This window comes from Lissotriton helveticus, chromosome 3_1, assembly GCF_964261635.1.
Source record: "Lissotriton helveticus chromosome 3_1, aLisHel1.1, whole genome shotgun sequence".
Taxonomy (NCBI): domain Eukaryota; kingdom Metazoa; phylum Chordata; class Amphibia; order Caudata; family Salamandridae; genus Lissotriton; species Lissotriton helveticus.
This window is the reverse complement of record NC_136061.1, coordinates 718,614,838-718,632,017: the sequence shown is the minus strand read 5'-3', so window position 1 is coordinate 718,632,017 and position 17,180 is coordinate 718,614,838. Positions and strand designations below refer to the sequence as shown.

The 17,180-nt window shown below is 47.8% G+C and overlaps 1 protein-coding gene across 5 annotated transcripts in view; it reads right to left on the bottom strand.

Moving 5' to 3' along the window:
- Positions 1-17,180, bottom strand: part of HIPK3 (homeodomain interacting protein kinase 3) — a 580,167-nt gene that overhangs the window by 66,668 nt on the left and 496,319 nt on the right. The gene's annotated exons all lie outside the window — the stretch shown is intronic.

Sequence of the window (17,180 nt, the reverse complement as noted above, 5' to 3'; positions counted from 1 at the left end):
GCTTCTGAGAGGGACACAGGTGTGACTTCGGCACATTGATGGAGAACACCAGCAGGTAAAGGAGGTCGGCCGTAGTCTGGAGGTGGCTGACGACTGTCTGGGGCGAGCCCGCCTTCAACAACCAGTCGTCGAGATAGGGGAAGACTGACACCCCTAATCTGCGCAGATGAGCTGCGACCACCGCCATCACTTTCGTGAACACCCGAGGGGCGCTGGTATGGCCAAAGGGGAGCACGGTAAACTGAATTTGCTTGTGGCCTACCATGAACCGCTGGTAACGCCGGTGGGCCGGCAGGACGGGGATGTGAAAATATGCGTTCTGCAAGTCCAACGCTACCATCCAGTCTCCAGGGTCTAGGGCTGCTAAGACCTGAGCCAAAGTCAGCATCTTGAACTTCTCCTTCCGGAGGTAGCCGTTGACGTTCCGCAGGTCCAAGATAGGGCGTAGGCCCCCTTTGCCCTCCTTGGGAACCAGAAAGTAGTGGGAGTAACAACCACACCCTACTTCTGGCCCAGGAACGCGCTCGATGGCCCCCTTGGCCAAGAGGGCCGTAGCTTCCACTTGCAGAAGTTGCAAGTGATTCCCCGACATGCGGTGGTACTGCAGTGGCATGGCTGGAGGGGTCGCCTCGAAGGGGAGGGAGTAGCCCCTTCGGACGATTTGCAGCACCCACCTGTCCGATGTGATGGTGCGCCAGTGGAGGAGGTGATGACGAACCCTGCCCCCCACTGGCGTCAAATGGGCCTGAAAGCTCGGACTAGGAAGGCTTTGAGGCGGATGCTGCAGGGGTGGATGGAGACTGGCCTCGCCGCTGTCCCCTGGCAACGCCACGGCGGTTACCACGTCCGCCGCCGCGCTGGATGTTAGTCTGCGGCCCGTGGCTGGCAGGATGTGAAGGGGCGTCCCTTCCTTGGCCACAAAAGGAGCTAAATGCAGAAGTTTGCTGGCGCTGGTCCGACAGGCCCAAGGACTTGGCCGTAGCCCTGGAGTCCTTGAAACGCTCAAGCGCACTGTCTGCCTTGTCGCCAAAGAGGCGATGGCCATCAAACGGTATGTCCATGAATGAGATCTGGACATCGGCCGAAAAGTTGGCGGACCTCAGCCATGCGTGGAGGCAAACCGCCACCGTTGTGGAAATCGCCCTGCCCAGCGAGTCCGTGGTATCCAGCCCACATCGAATAGAGTACCGTGCTGCATCTCACCTTTCTGCAAGGGCTTGAGCGAGTTTTATCCGGGCCTCCTCCGGGCAACCCGGCAGCACGTCCGCGACCGTGCCCCACAGAGAGTGGGTGTAACGGCCCAAAAGGCAAGCGGTGTTGACCGACCGCAACCCCAAACTAAGTGAGGAGAACAGCTTCTTACCGAATTACTCATACCTTTTGGATTCCCGATCAGGTGGAGCAGTCGGGAATGCGGTCTGGAAGTTTGAAGCCTGGATACCCAGGCTCTCGGGGGTGGGGTGGGTGGACAGGAAGCTAGGGTCGCCCGGGGCTGTGCGGTGGCATCTGGCCACGTTCCGATCTACAGGGGGCCTGTAGCAGGCCTGGACCAAGTGCCCAACAGAACGTCAGTAAGGGCCTCATTAAACGGCAGTAGAGGCTCCAAAGCGCTTGCCTGCGGTTTACGGACCTCGGTGAGGAGGTTAGTCCTCACGGCCGCGACAGGGAGCTCAAGAGCCAAGGCCTTGGCTGCCCTCGTCAACACCACGCTGTAAGCAGCCCCCTCCTCCGTAGCCACAGTAGGAGGGGCGACAAATCCAGTGTTGGGCGAAGTGCCCAGACCACTGGCCTCCCCTAGCTCAACTGCCCAGTCCTGATACGACTGGCACTCCAGTGCCAGAGGGACCTCAGACCCCTCCCAGTCCTCCTAGTCTCCCATCTCCTCATAGTCAGGTGCAAAGGATGGGGCCAGATCATAGAAGTATTGCTCTTCTCTCGGCGTCGAATGTGGCATCTAGCGATGCCGATCCGACGCCAGATCCGGACCGAGGGAGGGACCGGGGACGACGTTGTCCGGGGACGGCATCAAGGGAGACACCCTGTGAGTCGGCGCCGGCGTCGTAAGGTCGACCAGCGGCGACCCGGATCAGGTGGGGCCCTGCGGGTCGGGACCGTAGTCGCCGACGGCAACGGGGCCGAAGCACCTGACGGCGCCGAAGCCTCCGGCCCGCTTGGGCACCGAAAGCGCCACAGGGGAACCCGACAGAGGAGAGAGTGACCTCATGGCCACTAGGAAGGCCTCGATCTCCTCCGGTGTCGCGTTCAGCCCAGGGACCGGTGGGTATGGGGCTGGCCGCGGCACCTGTGGCTCCGGCGGAGCCGCTTGGTCGGTGTCGCCCGAACCCCCGGCCGCATCGCGTGAGCGTCGGGGGGGGGGGGGGGGGTAGCGGGGGGAGGGAGTCGGAAGAGGGGTGACGTCTCTTCGACTTCTTGTGCCTCTTACCTGAGGACTTGGAGCCCGACGAATGGTGTCGATTTGCCGAGCTGTGACGACTGTGGCCCCGCGACCAGTCCTTCGATCTTCTCCTCGATAGGGACCGTGAACGGCGCAGGCCGACTGCCGGAGCTCGAGGCGCTTACCGGACCGTTCCCGCCTAGCCTTCGACGTCAAGGCCCGGCAGTCTGGGCACGACTTGTCGCCATGTTCGGCCCCAAGGCAATAAAGGCACTGACGGTAGGGGTCGGTAACTGACATCAGGCAGTTGCATTTGGCACAGGGTTTGAACCCGGGCATCCCTATCGGCACCGAGAGTCAACAGACTCGAAAAAGGATCCAAAAGGGATTGGAAAAGTTAGTCAAAAAGTGACTAAGAAGTACTGCTTTTTCCGGATCGGAGGTTGCTGGCGCGGAAAAAAAAAAAGAACAACTGACGTCAGCGCGCGAGGGCGGCGTCTAAGTACTCCGACGACGTCATCCCGGCGCCAACGACGCAGACGACAGACGCGGAGACGCAGACGACGCCTACCAACGCGCAGGGGTACTGCTACGCAAAACTTTCCGGATCCAGTCTGACATCTAGGGATATTTTAAGGTAAGGAATCTAACACTAACCTGTTTCTTTCAGATGTAAGGTACAGTGTGCACATACTACACAGTCCCCAGAGGTTTGGCAGAGGCTAAAGATGGATATTACCTTACTCTCTAAAGTGGTAGCTTGGTCTAGCAGTGAGGCAGCATCAGAGGACAGTGTAAAGCATTTGTTGTACACACTCAGTCAACAAATGGTCTCACACACTCAAGAACTGAACTCTAGGCCAATTGGTTTGTATCAAAAGATCTAGTTTTATTTTAGAACCAACAAGGTATCAAAACCTACTTTCTCAGGATGAGTTACTTTAGGTAAATACTTTTCAAATAGGCAATAGACTTTGTGATTACAATAGTTACAGTTGTTGCACTAGGCAACACAATTTCAAACACAATGCATCATTGAGCTCAATTGGAATTTCTAGCTAAATGCAATTAATTACTTTGTGGATTACTTTTCCAACCTCAGGACTAGATCCTAGATTCAGTCCTGGGACATGTCCAGTAAATAGTTAAGTAAAAGCGTTTTGTTTACAGTAGTGGTTTTTAAGGAATATTATTGTATTTTAAAAGTTGAGACAAACTTTGAGGTGAAATTACCAATGTTATCCTAAGGAAGGAAATTCAATTTGCAGGTAAAGTATGGTTGCGTTACTTTTGTAATCCTGTGCTGGACTCTTAGGTTCAGCACTGGGACACCTATCTAAAACAGGCAAGTAATTACATTTTTATCATTGGCATGATTTTTAAAGAATATTTGTAAGTTTCAAAAATCGACACTTAGAAACTTTTTCAGCAAAAAGCAGGCAATTATATCCTATGGAAGGAAATTCCAGTTACTGGTAAGTACGTTTAGAATTACTTTTCAGGGTCAGTACTGGGCTAAAAGATGCAGCACTGAGTTCTCTCCTGATAACAGGTGAGTAAATCGGAATTTGTTGCTCGGCTGATTTAGATAAATATTTTAAAGTTTCAAAACTCAACACTTAGAAGAATTTTCTAGTGAAACCAGTCAATGTTAGCCTATGGAAGAAAAGTGAGTTATCGGCTTTTAGGTAAGTACTCGACTGGCAGAGTTAAGGTTCTGGGCATAGATTATGGGGTCTCCCAGGGTCAGGTAGGTACAGTTGGTACACGCTCAGCGGCACAGGGGCAGCCGGGTGCAGAGGTAGTTAGGCCCAATGTTATCCAATGAGAGGCAGGGGGCCTTCAGTTGGTGGCTGCTGGCTAGCAGGCCACACGGATGTGGGAGCTGGGTTCCTGGTCACTTGCACAGGGCAAATGGGGAAGTAGGTTAGGACCAAGGTTGCACTGCCAGGGGCACTCGGGAGGCTGAGTGCAAGGCGCTTTTGAGCCGTCGGGCGCTCAATGTTATTCAAAGGAGATCTTGAAAAGGGAACAAAGGCTGCAGGCTCGGGGACGGAGATTCTTCAGGAGCGACCAACACTTCGAGAGGTAAGTTGGGATCTTGGAGTACAGGTAGGCACCCGGAGTTGGACACAGGAGGCCGGAGGGTGCTGGGTGCAGGCGTTTCTTTTGATGTCGGGAAATCTTACCCTCTGCAGGTCGCGGTTGGAGGGGTCCCTGGTTCTGATGCTGCAGGCGTCGTCTGGGTCGCCGAGGAAGGTCCTTGGGCACTGGATTCTAGGTCAGAATCGCCGGGGGGGGTCCTCAGGGTCTTTGTCCACTCAGACACAGGCCGGGCTTAGCAGGAGCAGAGTGTGCTGGCACCAGCTGCTGTTGCTGTTTGAGCAGAGCCACTGCTCATTGGAGTCCCAGACTCTAAAAGGGTCAAGGTAGGCAGGTCCTCCGGGGTTCTTGAGGTTGCTGTCCGCAGGAGACGCCAGCATTTAGCAGGAGCACGTTCAAGGATCAACAGGCAGGTAGGGCTGGGGCCAAGTCAGTTGGTGTCGTCCTCTTGTTAGCAGCTGCACGGCAGGCCTTCTTCTTCTTGGTCTTCTTTCTTGTTTGGAAATCGGGATCTAAGGAAAGAAGGTTCAGGGTGCCCCTAAATACAAAATTTAGGGGTGTTACAGGTAGAGGAAGGGCAGGGAACAATAGGTCCCTGTCCTGGGGTGAGTACAGTCCCGATCCTGCTCCTCTCCTGTGGGAGGGGGGCAGGAGCCTATCTCCGATTGGGCAGGGCTCCCGATCTTCAAGATGGCTGGAGCCCGGAGTTGTGCTTCACCTCGCCTCTCCCACCTGAGGGGTGGAGTTGGCACAGGCTGGCACCCCCTTTCCTCACGTACGATTTCCTGCCACAGTGGGGGTCAGAACCGTTGGGGGTCAGTTGCTGAGTACATCAAGTGGCCTGGAGAAGCTCACAATGGCCTTTGAAGCTTCCCCCGGCCCATCCTGGGGGAGGAGACCTAGCACCTCGCCCAGGATGTGCATTGCTGCAGACCCAGGAGAGCGGGGGGCTCTCCACCCAGGGGTCCAGCAACATGTCTGCTGTGTGGCAGCCTCTCAGACAAGACATGGATTGTAGGTTAGTTTTCAGGGGGCATCTCTAAGATGCCCTCTGTAGTGCATTTTACATTAAATCCCACACTGGCATCAGTGTGGGTTTAATGTGCTGAGAAGTTTGATATAAACTTGTTAGTCTTCAGTGTAGCCATTATGGTGCTGTGGAGTTCGTAATGACAACCTCCCAGCACCATATACTCTTAATGGTATTTCTGCTCTTACAGTGCCCAGGAATGGTCCTGGGTACTGTAAGGGCACAGTGCTCATGCACCTGTGCCCACACCACTGGCATAGGGCACCCAGCTAGAGGGGTGACTGATGTATGCCAGGGCAGTGGGTTTGTGGGCATGACACACAGGGATGTGTGCCACGTCGACTGTTTAGTTCTGCACTAGGACACTCAGCCTGCAAAGGCTGTGTGTGTGTGTGTGTGTGTGTGTGTGTGTGTGTGTGTGTGTGTGTGTGTGTGTGTCAGGTGCAAAGCCCCTAAGGGTGGCACACTAAGTGCTGCAGTCCTAGGGTCTTCTCTGTTCACAATGCCCTGTGTACATATGGTACCATTTACCAGGGGCTGACATGTGGCCAGAGATGCCAATTGGGTTTTAGCTTCAATACAGTTTTAGGGAAGGAACAAAGGCCCTGGGCACCTGATTGGCAGGAGCCCAGGGCACACTCAGTCAAAGCACATTAGCAATTCAGCAAAAAGTGGGGGCATACAATGCAGGAAAGATAGCACTCTCTCACAAGCGGCGTCTTGATGAGCGATGTGACGTCGATGGGGAGTGCCTCAATGTTGACTGGCTCTTCGTCACCATCACTCGTGAGTCCCTAGAACCGGATCGCCTCCCCGACGTCGACCTCTCAGTGTGCTTCGATGTTGTATGGTGCCAAGTCGAATGTCTGGAACCCATAGACCTCACATTCGACATTGAGCATGCAGGAGACCTCAACGAAGAACGATTGGACAGAGAAATCCTTCTCGACGTCGATCTCTCTCTCAACGCTGATCATCTACTGGAAGTCAGTGGAGTCGAGATCGGGGCACTTCTTGTCATCGACCGAGACCGCCGTCTCGACGTCAAACATCGCTTGGTGTATTTTACTCTTGGTCTCTACGTCAAATCCCTCGCCGGCGAAGATCGAGCCTTCAACGTCGAACGTCGCGTGAACGGTGACTGAGACGATGAGTGCCTGGCCTCAGGTGACGAGGCACATCTCGACATTGACCGCCACCTGGTTGACCGCAACAGAGACACCTGCTTCGACACCGATTGCCGGTGACCTTGCGACAGCGGACCATGTCTCGACATCAAACTCCGACGCGCCGGCGATGACGGAGATCTGTTTCGCGATGTTGGGCGAGCCCGCACCAACTGAGAGCGACTCCTCTATGCCGTTCGTCGCCGGAGGATCCGACGTACCTGTGTTCTTCGACGTTTTCGTTAGTGATGAAGGAATTTGAGGCACCGATGGAGCGCATACTGGAACATTACTTCTAGATGGAGTGGCGGCTCTCTTTCCTCTTCATCGGCGACCTGCCTCTTGAAGGAGATTTCCTCTTTGCAGCCAGCTCAGAGGCGAATCCTCTACCTGTCCTTAAGAGTTCTTTTGGACAGTAGCTGGCAATGATGACATATTTATTTTTATTTTTTTCGGGAGTTTTATATAGCGCGAACTAGAACCGAACCGAATCAGTTATCAGAGCGCTTTACATAGCACCAGTTACGTTACATGAGGCACGGGGAGATTAAGTGATTTGCCCAGAATCACAGGGGGTTTTTGGCGTCTTTACCGAGACTCGAACCCAGATCCCCAGGTCCGAGGTCGAGCGCCTTAGCCGTTAGGCCAACCCCTCTCCCCATGACATGTCTTGGGATTATGATCAGAAGGAAGGCAGATAATACAGACAGGATGGGAGTCTGTTTTAGCATTCTTCTTGCCACAGGCAGGGCAAAAGTTAAAGAGAGGGCATTTTTTACTGAAAAATAATGCTCAACTCTCTTAAAAATAGCAGAGATATACTCCAACAACAAAAATACGAAGTAAAAAGCTTTTGACAAAAAATTAGAAGTATTTTCTGACAGAAATCAGAAACAAATTAGAGATTAATTAACCAGCGTCCTGAGAGAATGAGCCGGAAAGAACAACTGACCTAACTATCACCCATGAGGCATGATGGAAAGCTAGGGGTCATGGGTTCCTTAAAGGCACGGTGCCAGCTTATTCTTTGCATTTCTGTGGGTTAGCCTTTCAGCTTTCTACGCTAATGTTTCTTGAATTGCAGCCTATGTGCTCACATGTTTTTCATTCTTCCTTGCAGGATTGTGTTTTCTGCTGTATATTAAAGCAGTTTTCAAATGCTTTCTTTCTCCCTGGTTTATTGGAATATATTTATATACAGGAGATTTTCTTGCTACGTTGCTCAGCATTGTTATGGGAGGCTGATATATATATATCTATCTATCTATCTATATATATATATATATATATATATATATATATATATATATATATATATATATTCACTGAAAAAACCATAGGTTATAGACCATATATAGTTAGGAATTAGCATTTACAAAACCTTGAAAATTCACTGAAAAAACCATAGGTTATAGACCATATATAGTTAGGAATTAGCATTTAAAAAACCTTATTTTACTCACACAAAACCATTGAAATTCCATATATAGTTAGTTGCACTAACTATATATCGCGCACCTGCAATCCACTGCTGATCATGTCACATATTACATCATTCATGACATGGTCAGTGACATCACTGATGACATCACTGATGACATCTCAAATGACATCACTGATGACATCACTGATGACATCACTGATGACAACATCCAGTGACTGTATGTTTCTGTAAAGTTAAAATATGTCTTACATATTGAAGAATGAGTGGATGTATAAGTGTCTGGATGAAGGATTTAGTAGGTGCGTGACTGACTGTATGAGTGAGTGATTAAATGTGTCTCACTGAATGCATGGGTTAGTGACTAAACTGTCTTAATTTGTGCATCATTATGTCTGTTGTTCTGTAAACTGCTGCATGTGTTGATCATTAGCTATACGAGAGGCTATATGTGTTATTAATTGGTTGCCCAAGTATTTCTATGGGAGATTGAGTTTGTGTGGGGGTGGCTGGAAGGTGTGTGACTCTATGCATAGATGTGTGAACAGTTTATTCACTAGGTGTATGAGTTCAAGAGTGCATGTGGAAACAGCTACATGGGCAGTTGACTGTGTGCATGAGTGTATTGATGAGTGAATGGATATCTCAATGCTACATGTCATAGTAAGTACATATGTAAAACACAGTACATGTGAGAGTTGGCATATATAAATAACTGTGCATGAGAGCCACCGAATGAGTGAGTGGTTGTATCGATCATTGTGAACTTGTATCAGGGATTGTATAAGAGAGTAAATATGTGTTAGTATATGTTTCAATAAGTAAGGTGTGTTTAACTGTATAGTTGAAGAAATGGAGATGAGATTGTTTCTTTGCATGACTGACTGGGTGTGTGAGTAACTCCATGGATGAGTGGCAGTGTGTGAGTGTCTGTATACACTGAGTGTATCTAAGGTTATATTAGAGTCTGAAGAGGTTTATCGTATTAGCACAAGAATGATGTCAAATGAGATGTCATCAGTGATGTCATCAGTGATGTCATTTGAGATGTCATCAGTGATGTCATCAGTGATGTAACTGACCATGTCATGAATGATGTAATATGTGACATGATCAGCAGTGGATTGCAGGTGCGCGATATATAGTTAGTGCAACTAACTATATATGGAATTTCAATGGTTTTGTGTGAGTAAAATAAGGTTTTTTAAATGCTAATTCCTAACTATATATGGTCTATAACCTATGGTTTTTTCAGTGAATTTTCAAGGTTTTGTAAATGCTAATTCCTAACTATATATGGTCTATAACCTATGGTTTTTTCAGTGAATTTCAATGGTTTTTTAATAGCAAATATCATAAGCTGTCGAATGTCAAGTACGTGGTAAGTGAAAACATTTTCGTGTTTATGCACACTGATCTGCTTTGAATGGTGCCCCCCCCCCTCATTTCTATTAGGAGTACTCTCTCTTTGCAGATAGTGAAAGGTAGTTAACGCAGGTCTTTGCCCCCATTGTAATCCGTCGTGCCTGCTTCTCTCTCCATTTGATTGATTGTTATCCAAGTATTTACTGTTTTAGAATTAGTTCTCTTTGGTTCATTCTCTATTTACAAACAAACACAGAGTCGCAATACTCTGTTTAGTCTTTGCAGATAACGAAAAATCGTGTAAAAAAAAAAAAAAAGAAAAGGAATCGAGCAAAATCAGTAGGCCACTAATGGGATCTCTTTTTGACCTCGCTAAAATAGAAACATTAGGAACAACCCCTCATGACAAATACAAAACTAGTGAGATGAACTGAACTCCACACAATGATGGCTGCAAAACAGCTCGGCTCCGCCACCCACCCCGCCCAAAATAACGATAAAGAACGGCTGCCATGATTGGTTGCGGAATGACCACGACGGAGCTACGAAATGGTGCTGCTCTCATGCTAACCCCAGCTTCAGTCTGAAACATCCAGAAACACTGTAGACTACCAATTCGATCAGTTCCGGTAGCGCCCCAATGTAACCCGGTAGAGAAGAACTAGCTCTCCCCTCTTTGACTGATGGTTCTTGTTGCCTGTCCCTTCTGTTGTCATTTAACAGAACTATTTAGCCTGCTGAAAGGGGTTGTGTTCCGACCGCTGGTTGGTGGAGACATTTTGACTATATTCTGTACCTGCGTTGTCGCGTAATGCGTCATATGACGCGCCGCGTTAGCGCATCCGGAAGTCATCCGGGGCGCGCAGCGCGTAACGTAAGCATAACAAGTCATGTGACTTGTTAATAAAACTTTTCATTGGTTCATTTTACTTTTCTTATTGTAATGATGAAAGGCTTGGTCATATGACCTAAAAATTACGCTTTTCATTACTTCCGAACATTATTTTTTCTTAAATATATGTTATAATGTTCCAGGCTAATGTACTTTCCCGGAAATTTTACAACTGTCCTGCAAGTAAAATATATTCTTTTTTCGAGAAAAAGAGCGTTTCTTCGTCCCATGACGGAGCCGTTGAGCAAAAGAGGGTCGACCTGCTGTCTTAGTCGCCGATACGCCTGAATATGAGATTCTTATCGATCACTTTATGTTGCAGGAATAGAAAACACAACAGCCCTTGACCATTTATCTTTACTGCGTTCCTTCGTATTATACCTTTTACCCTTCATGTAATTGGTCTGCTTTATTTCACTTGCCTTTTAATGATTCTAAAACAGTCACTATTATTAAAAACTTTACCAATGTATATACTACTACCATGTTTTCTTTTAAAAACCTTTATTGTGAAAATTTCATTATACAAATACGAGCCTATAACCACGTGGGCCTGCCACAGAGCAAACTGTAATCGTATATGATGAATAGACATTTACACTGTAGAGGAACGTAACGGGCGGGCCATTAGGTTGCAAGAACTAAGGTGTCTAACAGTTACGGAATCGGTGGACGTACATTTTATAATTAAAATACGACAGGGCCAGTTACAATAAAATTATCTAGATATACATTTGCGGGCAAGTACCATGGGTGACGTTAATTCGAACTTTCAACAGTACAGTAATCAATAACACATCAGAACTTAATATCAATAGGGATGTCGAAATATTCAATCAATTCTCGTCCCCGCCCGCCATGTGCTTCAAAACTGCATACGTATCTCGTGATTTCAAGGTTCTGCAACCAGTACACAACAAGGAGTTACGAGTCCCATTTATTCCGGCGCCATTTTGGGCGAGGACGGGCAGGTCCAGGATATAGTCAAAATGTCTCTACCAACCATCGACTATGATGATGTTCATATGCTGTATTTATTAGAGTAACACTCATCTGTCCACATGAAATTAATTTGCCACAATCTAAACATGTCATTTTAATCTTTCCAAAGTTCTTCTAAATATTTGGGACCGTTTCCCTTGCCTCTGAAGCTCTCAGTGCCACTTCTTTGATGAATGTACTAGCAGGTCAGGGGTTCTCCTCCAAATCTCTCTTTTATGCAGCACTATAATTAATTGGTGCCACCTCTCCATATGACGATGCATGGTATAGTTACCACAACTATATTTTTTTTCGGTTCCTCTGGAGAGTTCATCGTGGCAGATGAAGCGTGTAACGTACCGGGCATTTACCTTTTTTTGCATGTACAGGAAAGGAAAAAAAAATCGAGCGTCCGAGTTCTAAGGTGTCCCAGGGCCATTTTGGTGGACCAGGCCCAAATCCAAAGAACAGCCATCTCACAGGCTAATGGGGCGACCCACGCCGAGTTTCAGCATTGTAGGATGACCACACAAGTACAGCAACTTGCTAGACATCACCTCGGTGCCATCCGGATCTCGGCGCCCCACTGCAGATGAAGTGCCTCTCAACTATGAAACCACCACGGTGACATCCGGATCTTGGCGCGTTGTGCTGCCTTCGGCCTATTCGCACATCGGTCCGCTACTGACGCCATCTCACAGGCTAATGGGGCGACCCACGCCGAGTTTCAGCATTGTAGGATGACCACACCAGTACAGCAACTTGCTAGACATCACCTCGGTGCCATCCGGATCTCGGCGCCCCACTGCAGATGAAGTGCCTCTCAACTATGAAACCACCACGGTGACATCCGGATCTTGGCGCGTTGTGCTGCCTTCGGCCTATTCGCGCATCGGTCCGCTACTGACGCCATCTCACAGGCTAATGGGGCGACCCACGCCGAGTTTCAGCATTGTAGGATGACCACACCAACTTGCTAGACATCACCTCAGTGCCATCCGAATCTTGGCATCTCAACGCCTAGTGGTATCTTCCATACAAAAAATATTGTTACGCTGCCTTTGGCCCCATTCGCACATCAGTCCGCAACTTAGACATCACCTCGGTGCCATCCGGATCTTGGCATCTCAGCGCCTTGTGGTGTCAGTCAGAAAATATTGTTGCGCTGCCTTTGGCCCCATTCGCACATCGGTCCGCTACTGACGCCATCTCACAGGCCAACGGGGCGCCCCACGCCGACTTTCAACATTGTAGGATGGCCACAGAAGTGCGACAACTTACTAGACACCACCTCGGTGCCATCCGGATCTTGGCGCGTTGTGCTGCCTTCGGCCTATTCGCACATCGGTCCGCTACTGACGCAAACTCACAGGCCAACGGGGCGCCCCACGCCGACTTTCAGCATTGTAGGATGGCCACACCAGTGCTGCAACTTGCTGGACACCACCTCGGTGCCATCCGGATCTTGGCGCGTTGTATTGCCTTCGGCCTATTCGCACATCGGTCCGCTACTGACGCCGCCTCACGTGCCAACGTATTTTCTCCGCATTTTATACCCTATGCCGCATAACAGGTCATGTGACTTGTTTATAAAACTTTTCATTGGTTCATTTTACTTTTGGTTTCCGAATGATGGAAGGCTTGATCATATGACCTAAAAACAACACTTTTCATTGGATGAAAACTTTTTTTTTCCCCCAAACGATGAAAGCCCCACCTTGTTTCTGGATGTTTCAGACTAAACTGGCATCAGCATGAGAGCACCACCATCTCGTAGCTCCGTCGTGGTCATTCCGCGAGCAATCATGGCAGCCGCTCCCCACCAGAAGCCTGCAGGAGTCGGGGCCCCCAAAACTTTTGATGAATTCTCAAGGCGGAGGGGACGCTTTCGAGAATGGGGTCCAAGACCTAGCAGACAAGCGTCCGATTTCCAAGGTGTCCCAGGGCCATTTCAGTGGACCACGCCCAAAAAGGAAAGAGCCTGCCGCCATTTTGAGAGTCCTGTGGCAGCCGCCTATCGCTGCACCGCAAGAGTGGGCGCAACTCAGCTGAATGGCGGATTTTGACACAGTGGACCAAAAGCGGACGGAATGGCAACTGAAACGGTAAAGGGGCGCCCCACTAAAACAGATGAGACTCCACCTGGAGAGGCCCGTTCACGCCGCCTCCCCCGGGGCGCTCCACGCCGTTATTCGGAGCAGCATTGTAGGATACCAAAACCAGTGCGGCAACTTACTGGACATCACCTTGGTGCCATCGTTCTGCTGCCTTGGAACTATTCGCACAACAGTTTGCTACTGATGACCCACCCCCCGCGACGCCCCATGCCGGTATTTGCTGGGTGGCAACTTACTAGACATCACTTTCGTGTCATCTAGATTTCGGCGCGTTCTGCTGCCTTGGAACTATTCGCACAACAGTTTGCTACTGATGACCCACCCCCCGCGACGCCCCACGCCGGAAATCTGGACGTTGTGCTGCGTTGGGACTATTCGCACAGCCGACCGCTACTTCGTTGTTTTTCTCTAAAAATGTTTATATGTTATTACTATTTTTGTTTTCTTGTATATATTTATAAATTATTAAAGTTTTATAATCTTACTACTTTGTCGGAGTGCTATATATTTTTAATGTGACACATAATTGTAAAAACTTTGATGTACAAAGAGTCATCCCTGGAATCTTCCGCTTCACGCTCGGTCCCCTCCCCAATCACAATACAGGATGGTTTTCAGATAATAGCAACGCTTCTGCTGTGACGGATCTCATCGAGTGTGGGCCTTGATCTACTATAACTCCTTTGAAGAGGGGTGATTCTTTACAGCTGTGGCCATAAACTACATCTGCAGGGCTAGCTGATAGCCTAGGACCGGCCTGGACAATCGGACACAGAGGAAAAGGAGTGTCAGAGGGTGCGGTAGTGAATAGGGCGAAAGGGAGGTGTCGGGCGGGCACAGGGTGTGATTCTCAGGGAAGAGCAGCGCAGATGGGGGGAGGTTTATTACCCATGCATAAGACAGAGAGCGGGGGTGACCACTGCCTGGGTGAGATGCTTGCGAGGGTGGGGAGCCATGCTAAGGATCGACAGCGTGCACAGAATGGGTCTGGTCAAGGCATCTAAAATGGCTGCCGTGCACGACAAAAGTGTGGCATTTGAAAAAAGACAAGATGGCGCACACAATGTTTTTCAACAATTCCTGATTTCCTTCGAATCGAACGTTAACAGACGTTGGGGCATATTACCAAAGTTAAGCGATATTTATCCCTAACGATGCATTGCAAAGATTTTTTTACCGTCAGAAATTATCGCAGATAAACCTTGCTATTATCAAGGTTTATCGCAAATACGATAAAAAACGAGCGCAATGCATTAATATCGCTGAAAACTCCGCGATATTCATGCATTACCGAGCTAATGCTCTTAGCCATGTTATCCACCTCCCATTGGATAACATGGCTAAGAACTGCTCAGGGCAGCTATTACTTTTTGGAGATATTCGTGCTTATCTCGAATATTTCCAAAAGTTGATAATAGGAGATAGCGATGTTAGCGACTGTTTCCAGTCGCTAACATCTTGGCATGCCCACTTTGCATGTCATTAGTGATAAATATCACTCACATGCAAAGTGGGACCCAAGATGGTCGCTATCTCCTACTAGCTGTCGCTAACTGGTGTTAGCAACAGCTAGGTAATACAGATATAATTTTATCTCCGCGAAGCGGAGCGCTGTTACAGATATATATCTTGTTTTTGAACGTTAATTTCTCAAAATGCACTGAAGCACATATATTGAGACATAGCAAAGGCACATCGGGCTACCAGTCCCTAATATTTTACCAAGTTTCGTGCAAATCCATTCAGCCGTTCGATTATTATTATTATTTTTTTTTTTTGCCCCGCGGGGCCCTTTTAAAACCTCCACATCAAACCTAGGGGGTCAGCGAGGATCTACTATGCCCCCTTATGGTCATTTGCCCCTTCGCTTTGGCCTCCTCTTGTCTCTCGATCCTACCGAGAGACAAGATGGCGGCCGCTACGTACTGTTTGGAATGTTTACAGACACCGGAGAGCCAATCAGCTTCGCTTCGCAAAGCTCCGTAACGCGAAAAGTACGCGAAGCGGTGCGCTGTTACAGATATATATCTTTTTTTGAACGTTAATTTCTCAAAATCCACTGAAGCACATATATTGAGACCTAGCAAAGGCACATCGGGCTACCAGTCCCTACAATTTTGCCAAGTTTCGTGCAAATCCATTCAGCCGTTCGATTATTATTATTATTAATTTTTTTTGCCCCGCGGGGCCCTTTTAAAACCTCCACATCAAACCTAGGGGGTCAGCGAGGATCTACTATGCCCCCTTATAGTTATTTCCCCCTTTGTTTTGACCTCCTCTTGTCTCTCGATCCTACCGAGAGACAAGATGGCGGCCGCTACGGACTGTTTGGAATGTTGACAGACGCCGGAGAACCAATCAGCTTCGCTTCACAAAGCTCCGTTGCGCGAAAAGTCCGCGAACCAGAGCGCTGCCCGGTCCGCTGTTACAGATATATATATTTTTTTAAACGTTAATTTCTCAAAATCCACTGGAGCACATATATTGAGACCTACAAAAGGCACATCGGGCTACCAGTCCCTACAATTTTGCCAAGTTTCGTGCAAATCCATTCAGCCGTTCGGGCTAAAAGTGAGGCCAACCGCCCTATGGAAAACTCAATGTTAAAAACACGTTTTGGGACCCCCCTTTTTTCTCGGCCCCCACTGGACGAACCCCCCCCAAATTTTCAAGGGCTGCTCAGAAACAAAATGTGCCATTTTCCTGAAAATTTCAGCCAATTCCGTCCACAAACGCCAAAGTTATTAGACATAGAATTTTCAAAAAACCCATAGAGAAAAAATCCTAACTATATATACCTACTGGCGACCGCCAGTAGGTAATATATATCTATATATATATATATATATATATCTCTATATATATATATATATATATATATCTCTATATATATATATATATATATATATATATATATAGAGATATATATCTATATAGATATATATCTATGTAGATATATATATATATCTATATATATATATATATATATGATTTCTGCTCGAACACACCGTCTGTCTCACCCAGAAAAGACGAGCGTGGACCCAAGTATTTGCACAGATTTTTTATTTAGCCAGCTCTGCCACTACGCGTCTCGGGCGATCCCGCCCTTGGTCACATGACAATATAGATATATAGAGCTACATATATGTTTTTCACATATATGTGAAAAACATATATGTCTGATTTCCAGAGTGCGTGACCATAGCGGAAATCTCTTCATTAAGACCTCTAAGACTTTCTGTATGGCACAACCTTTGGTGGAGGAATCTATGTTGAAGAATAAGACAAAGCCTTTTGTGGTAGATATTGTGGCCACATACCTTTATGCATTACAGGTTTTCGAAAGGGCCTAACATACGAAAACCATCCACAGAACAAAAGGACCCTAAAAATGTTGCATGGTTTAATAGACAATCTCAGTCTTAACGGTTTAAAAATTGAGGTGTAATTGTTAATGATTTTTCATTGTAAAAAATGAAAAAAAGTTAAATTATTAAGTGCTTGATACAGAGTAAATCTATTTAGAGAATTTTATATCAAAAAGTACCCCTTTGGTAGGCGGATTTGACCAAATCCTCATTGTCGTTGGCCAAAGCTGGGATTCACGTAATGGCGACTGCTTGGTGGTCGTAGTAATGAACACAAAATGGTCAACATCCTCCTTATCTTAGATTTATGGAAGTTGATGAC